Below are 7815 nucleotides of genomic sequence, written 5' to 3'. Positions count from 1 at the left end.
CTTTACATTAACTGATTTTGTGAAGATTACCAGCAAAAAAAAAAAAGAAAAAAAAACTTTCTACTAGATTAAGTAAAGATAATAGCTTTAATAATTAAATTCAAGGATTCGAGATATCAAAACACTTAGATAAACTTGAATTAATACGATAATATAATTGCTGCAAAAAAAAATTATATTAGTGATTTTCTGTAACTTTACTAGTTTTTTTCATCTTCAGTAAGTGATTGCTATTGAACTTATGGAATATAAACGGAGTGATCATCCTAACACGTAATCCCCCAAATTCTGGTTAGTTGAGCATTTCAAGATATTTGTAAAACAGTAATGATATTTCTCAAATGGATCTTCAATTACTCCGGAGTAGTTTGATGATAGAATGGCTGTTTCAGTTAAGACTAATTGGTGCTCCTTTTGAAATCACAGATTTTTTGCTGCTGATCTTCTTCTTGATGTCATTTGGAATGTGTCATAATACTTGCCGTTTATAATCCTGTTCTGAGCAGCAGGCTATAAAATAGTATACTCCTCTTTTAATTATTCAGTCTGAAAAATAAATAAAAAATATTAATTGTACAGATATATCAATATTATTCAAATGTTTTACTGCACATTTCAATAAAGACTATACTTTTAGTGAAGCAGATAAAATATAAAATATGATAATGTATTAAATATAGATTGATAGAAATAATGACAAGCTAGACTTGTCCATGACATTAATAATAGGAAATATTATAAACTAAAGAATATTTTGTAAAGTGGAAAAATATTACCCCCTAAATCCTAAGAAGGAAATACTTCATTACAATAATCTAATGACTGGCCTTTGGTAATCCACTAACTAACAGAAGCTCCCCTTCACTTAACCCTGAAATTTTCTTAAAAGAGTTATGCAATAAACATCAATTTCATGAATAAATCATGCTATATAACACCACATACGATACTCGGTCAAAAGCACATGTAATACTCATAAAATATTTATCAAAAAAGTTATAACAAAAGTCTGAGCAAAAATAGGATTTATTGACACGATATCACTTTCATGCATATAACTCATTTATATACAAGTATAGTGTTGGGCAATGAATAATTAATATGTTATTACTCTTCTAAAAACAGAAAAAACACGTCCCTAGATTAGTATGTAAAAGCATCATTCTCGTAATTGTAATGACATACTAAATTTTCATTATATATTGTATGGATCCTCCATACACTAACTCCAGAAATCCTATCATATTCATTTATTTAGCTAGGTGGATAATCTGGTTAACCTTCAATCAATGAACCAGGTTCTTCTACTCATCTTCACCATATTACCTATCTTGCCTTGAACTAGGGAAACACTTTTTAAACTCGCTCTCTGACTCACTAACATAGTCTCAATTAGTTAATTGAAGAGCTTATTCAACGCTATTTTTGACTTAATGGGTATATTTCATTCATTAACTAACCAATCCAACACTATTACCAATGTCATATCTAACAGTACTAAACAAAGAACAACACTAAATATGTTTTGCCAGTGGTTAACCAATATTACCTTAAATAAATGAAAAATTTATCCTACCTTATACAGCTTCGCTGAAAGCATATTACTCTTATTAAAGAACAAAGGTTTGTATTACATTCTCTATCCACAAGACTAGGCAGTGGATGGTGGTTAACCATCGTTACCAGAACACGATGGGGATGGCAATGATATCAGAAGCAAGAATTACACATTCAAATACCCTAATTGCCATGGTTGAGTGTTCATAGTTCAGACAAAGAACATCAACACCAGATTCCAGAAGTAACTACTTTACCATATAATATCTGGGTACTCGTTTTTTATTGTTTGTCATAAATCTCTCCACGGTTACAAATTATTATACCTTTAAAATATCATAAAACTCGGGTATAGTTTGATTTATTGCAGTTCATAATAATCTTACACATGGCTTCCCTTTCTAGATCTAAGTAATTAGTTCTTGCACTTTGCCCTTTCATTCACTTCCTTGTCTTAGCAAGGCATGTAAACTATAATGAGTAAATTGTGAGATTGCCATCCTATATTTACCTTTTAATCTCGCTGTACACCATGGATACGATTTACGAATTTGGGATATATAGCACAACAATGGGGCCTGTGAGGCCAATAAGAGATTATAAGAGGGCAGACAGCAAGATGTACGGAAGGAAGCGATATCATTGGTAGAATGATATACAAGAAGTGTGGCTACCAAGACCCTCAAGTAATGCCAAAGTATCCAATAGGAGGTGCACTGATGGCGGTGATACTGTACTTCACTGGCCTGGAAACTATCAAATAGACCCTAAGCACTAAATACTTCACTGGCCTGGAAACTATCAAATAGACCCTAAGCACTAAATACAACTTATTTTTTTATACCAGCATGTAGACATTGCTAGATGCATGCATTTAATTTTCGTTTCCATAACTACACACACCTTTAACAGAAATATGACTTCAACTTGGCTGAAACTCTGCTGTTAAAATTTATAACAAGATGAGGGTAATCACTGGAAAGTGGCTTCCCAGCACACCGAGAAGCCACTTTGACCTTGGCCTAGGGCATGCGGTGTGATTTAGACTTGAAGTGAAACTTGAAAGGACTCAGGTTTGTGTAGTTATGAAAAATACGAATTACCTTTAAAATCTGTGATTTGTTCCTACATGAATACAAACCTTCGTCTTTTAGTAGGATAATTGCCATTAGAAGGGAGGAAGCCCCTATAACCCTGCTGGCTGGATCAAAATCCTGAGATGTCTTGACACTTGTAGGTGGTGTGGGATTTATGACTCCAACATCCTAACTTTTCAGAAGTAGATTCTAAAAGGTCAGACTAGGTTACTCTCTATAGATATAGGGTTACAGAAGAGCCTGTAACCTCATAAGGATATGCTGTCATAATGTAGGACTAATATAAAGTAATGGATTCTGCATGCAAATCATCCTCCCCCTCGAGAGGAGGATGGGAGACATACTTCTATAGTATATCATATATAAAACAAAGATTGGTATTATATTTTGCATGCAGCAAACGTCTGATCCCGTAAATAACAGCGCGACTGCTGCGCCCCAAGAGAGGGGAAGGGAAAGAGGAAAAACTGCCAGACACACTATCACTTACCCCAGTCTAACGTAGTAAACATTATATTAGATGAGATGCTTTTAGTCCCATAAGGAAATCGGTACGTTTCCGAGCCTGCTGATAGCTACTAAAAGTCCCGATTAAAAACAGTGGGCAGTAAAGGTTTTCAGTAATTGTGTCACTGACAGGTTCCTCTTAAAGGATAGTGTTGAACCAATTCCTCAAACTGTAACCGAACTGAATCTCCAGGGTCCTCTGATAGTTTCACGAAACCAGAAGTAAATAGTGTTCCTTGAAATATTTTTAGTCCTGTCAGCACTAATAAAAAGATTTTGGATCTATGGCCTGAAGGAGTGGGTTCTCTTAAGGTAGCGTCTAAGTACCATCAAAAGACATACGACCAAATCAATCACAATCACTTGCATCCCTAAGGGAGGAGATGGAGAAAGACACTAACCTGTCGTCCATGATGGTAAGATTCTAGGTTTTCACTATGAACTCTGGATCGATGGTAAAAGGGAACTTTCTCCATCACTCAGAATGACATACATCATGAGAAAAAATGTACTGTGAAGTTTACCTAATCTCTTCGCCGAGGATAATGCCATAGCAAGAGATGAAAGCATGTGTGCACATGACCAAAAAGTATGGATGAACAAGAAAGCACGCGAGGGTGATGGGTGCTCCAACAAAGGCAAGTGCGAGGGGGCACTCCAGTAAAGGTGAGTGTGAGGGGCACTCCAGTAAAGGTGAGTGTGAGGGGCACTCCAATAAAGGTGAGTGGTGAGGGGCACTCCAATAAAGGTGAGTGTGAGGGGCACTTCAACAAAGGCGAGTGTGAGGGGCACTTCAACAAAGGCGAGTGTGAGGGGCACTCCAACAAAGGCGAGTGTGAGGGGCACTCCAACAAAGGCGAGTGTGAGGGGCACTCCAACAAAGGCGAGTGTGAGGGGCACTCCAACAAAGGCGAATGTGAGGGGCACTCCAACAAAGACGAGTGTGAGGGGCACTCCAGTAAAAGCAAGTGAGAGTACCGATCAATTAAAGGCAAGTGAGAGGGGTGCTCCAATAAAGGCAAGTGTGAGGGGTGCTCCAGTAAAGGCAAGTGTGAGGGGCGCTCCAGTAAAGGCAAGTACGAGGGGCATTCCAGTAAAGGAGAGTGCGAGGGGCACTCCAGTAAAGGAGTGCGAGGGGCACTCCAGAAAAGGTTTGTGTGAGGGGCACTCCAGAAAAGGTTTGAGTGAGGGGGACTCTAGGAAAGGTTTGTGTGAGGGGCACTCCAATAGAGGCGAGGGAGAGTACCGATCCATTTAAGGAAAGTGTGAAGAGCACTCAAAGGCGAGTGCGAGGGGCACTCTAGAAAAGGTTTTAGTGAGGGGCACTCCAGGAAAGGTTTGTGTGAGGGGCACTCCAGTAAATGCAAGTGTGAGGGGCAATGCAGTAAAGTGATGAGAGGGGCAGTGCAGTAAAGGCAAATGTAAGGGGCTCTCCAGCCAAGGTAAGTGTGAGGGGCACTCTAGTAAGAGTGGGTGCAAGGAGCACTCCAGTATGGTTGAGTGCAAGGAGCACTCCAGTATGGTTGAGTGCAAGGAGCACTCCAGTATGGTTGAGTGCAAGGAGCACTCCAGTATGGTTGAGTGCAAGGAGCACTCCAGTATGGTTGAGTGCAAGGAGCACTCCAGTAGTGGCGAGTGTAACGGCCACACCAGTAAGGGTGAGTGCAAGGGGCACTCCACCAAGGGTGAGTACAAGGGACACTCCAGTATGGGTGAGTGCAAGGGGCACTCCTGTAAGGGTGAGTGCAAGGGCACTCCTGTAAGGGTGAGTGCAAGGGCACTCCAGTAAGGGTGAGTACGAGGAGCACTCCAGTAAGGTTGAGTATGAGGGGTTCCAATAAGGGTGGGTGCAAGGAGCACTCCAGTAAGGGTGAGTACAAGGAGCACTCCAGTAAGGGTGAGTGCAAGGAGCACTCCAGTAAGGGTGAGTGCAAGGAGCATTAGGGTAAGGGTGAGTGCAAGGAGCACTAGGGTAAGGGTGAGTGCAAGGAGTACTCCAGTTAGAGTGAATGTAAGGGCACTCCAATAGGGGTGAATGCAAGTGCCACTCCAGGAAGGGTGAATTAAAGGGCCACTACAGTAATGGTGAGTGCAAGGGGCAGTCGAGTAAGGGCGAGTGCAATTGGCAGTCGAGTAAGGGCGAGTGCAATTGGCACTCGAATAAGGGCGAGTGCAATTGGCACTCGAATAAGGGTGAGTGCAATTGGCACTCGAATAAGGGCGAGTGCAATGGGCACTCGAATAAGGGCGAGTGCAATGGGCACTCGAGTAAGGGTGAGTGTGAGGGATGCTCCAGTAAAGGTGAGTGCGAGGGGCACTAGTGTATCAGTGACTGCAATGGACGCTCATATAGGTAAACATGATAGGTGCACGAGTATAGGTAAGCGTCATGAGTGCCCACGTAAAAGTGAGCGTGCTGAGTGTGTGCGCTCTGTCCATAGTGCACAGACTAACACATGATGGCATGTATAGAGATGGACGAGCATGTGAGGTCTCGCATAGTGCTCGGACACGTCTGAGGAGATGTCCCTCCTTTAGCTGCTATCACAATTGCCTCTGTCTTAGGGACAAGGCTCCAAATTGGGTATTTCCTCTACCCATGTAGCAGTTTAAGGAAAATAATGGCCCGAAACTATCCAGGCCTTGCAGCTATTTATGCTTTGGGTAGACACCCTCCTAGCCTATGCATGGCCAATATCATTATGGCCATTTCCTTAGTATTGCCATCACCTTAGTTTTAAGATTCATTAAGAGGCAAAGAGTGAGGATTAGCTAGTGAACAATTGTATTCCTGCCAAGCTGAAATCATAATCATTATAGGACGAGGGCTTGTATTTGTGTAGGAATAATCAATGGAAATATGACAAATTCGTAGATAATTTGTATTTTTCCTAACTATACAAACCACGCTATTTAATATGGGTGGGTAATTACTTTCGGCGTAACTGAAATGACGAGCCATTAGATTTTTAACGAGGGTTTACTACCCCCGCTAGTTAGCGGGGGGTAGGGATACCCCCCCTCACGCACACCTGTGATTTAACTCACTTTGCTTAGAGGTAGGACTTCACGGGGGACAGGGCTGGCGGGCAAGTTTGATTAAATAGCTAAGGTTTGTATAGTTAGGAAAAATACAAATTATCTACGAATGTCATTTGTTCCGTAACTGAAATACAAACCAAGCTATTTAATATGGGTGACTCACCCCTTAAGAAGGGTGGTAAGTCCCGGCCATTACTGGCTTTGGCTTTTTGCCCGGGGACTCAGTATTTGCGTGTGTTAGTACTTGATGAAAAGGAGTCCCTGCACCTCGCTAGCATCTTGCTGTGCAAGTGCTGCGGCCTACATAAGCTGTGTGTAAAGGTATGCAGTGTGACACTTACTAGGAAGTTGACCTGGAGTTCTTTAGATGGAACTCAAGGCTAGGACTCTCCCCATACCACCTTGTCAGGGTACGGGCACGTGACAGTATTAACTTAATACTAGGAACACAAGGAAGCATGGTTTACCTGCAGTGGTTTGAGGTCAGCTATGCAGAGAACCCAGGATGCTGCTTTCCCCAAGAGAGGGGAGGATGAAGAAAAGAATAAGGGCCAGACAAACCTTTTCATTCATGCAGACTAAGACCGGGTAACAATGCCCTCGACCTTCTGCTACTTGTCCATTAAGGAGCCTGAGGTTAGACCAGCAGTTGTGCAGCCACCACACGGCCGATAGAGAACGTATCGAGTCTCCTGTGTGTCACGTCTTGCAGGTAGTGGGCTGTGAAGGTTGTCTGACGCTTCCACACCCCAGCTTGCAGGACCTGCATCACTGAATAGTTCTTCTTGAAGGCCAGGGACGTAGCTACGCCCCTGACATCATGTGCTCCAGGCCGATGTGACGGAGAAGGGTCAGGATTCAAGGACAGGTGTATCACCTTGTGAATCCAGGCCGAGATGGCATTCTTGGTGACCCTCCTTTTCGTTTTCCCAGTGCTCACAAACAAAGATTGCACCTGGGGACGAACTGCAGCCGTTCTCTTACGATATAGCCTTAGACTCCTTACTGGGCACAGTAGGAGATGGTCTGGGTCATCTGTTACTCCATACTGGGTACAGTAGGAGATGGTCTGGGTCATCTCTTACAGAACGAAGACTCGAAACCTGGAAAGAGTCAAACCGAGGGTCTGGCACTCCCGGATTCTGAGTCTTGGCAACAAACTCAGGGAAGAACCTGAACGTTACCTCCCCCCATCCCCTTAAATGGGCGATGTCGTATGAGAGACCATGAAGTTCACCACTCGCTTGGCTGAGGCCAAAGCTAGTAGGAACACCGTCTTCCAAGTAAGGTGGCGATCTGAAGCCTGGCGTAATGGTTCGAAGGGAGGTCTCTTGAGAGACCTGAGAACTCGAACCACGTTCCATGAAGGTCTCACTTCCGACTGAGGGTAGGTAACTTCATAACTCCGTATGAGTAGGGAAAGTTGCAGCGAGGAAGAAATGTCCACTCCTTTGAGCCTGAAGGCTAGACTTTAGGCTGAGTGATAGCCTTTCACAGCCGAGACTGAAAGGTGCATTTCCTCCCGTAAATACACGAAGAACTCCGCTATTGCTGGAATAGTGGCATCGAGTGGAGAGATACCCCTTCCACGACACCAACCACAAAAGACTCA

General features: G+C 42.9%; 1 long non-coding RNA gene across 1 annotated transcript in view; it reads right to left on the bottom strand.

The window, feature by feature from the left end:
• Positions 1-231: 231 nt before the first annotated feature.
• Positions 232-7815, bottom strand: part of LOC137656962 (uncharacterized) — a 31080-nt gene continuing 23496 nt past the window's right edge. Inside the window, exon 3 of the long non-coding RNA XR_011047062.1 lies at positions 232-546. This is a non-coding gene — a long non-coding RNA (uncharacterized lncRNA). The remainder of the gene's footprint in view (positions 547-7815) is intronic.

Source organism: Palaemon carinicauda, chromosome 18 (assembly GCF_036898095.1).
Source record: "Palaemon carinicauda isolate YSFRI2023 chromosome 18, ASM3689809v2, whole genome shotgun sequence".
In the NCBI taxonomy this organism is placed as follows: Eukaryota; Metazoa; Arthropoda; class Malacostraca; order Decapoda; family Palaemonidae; genus Palaemon; species Palaemon carinicauda.
The sequence above is the reverse complement of the archived record's forward strand: the minus strand, read 5'-3'. Positions and strand labels throughout refer to the sequence as shown.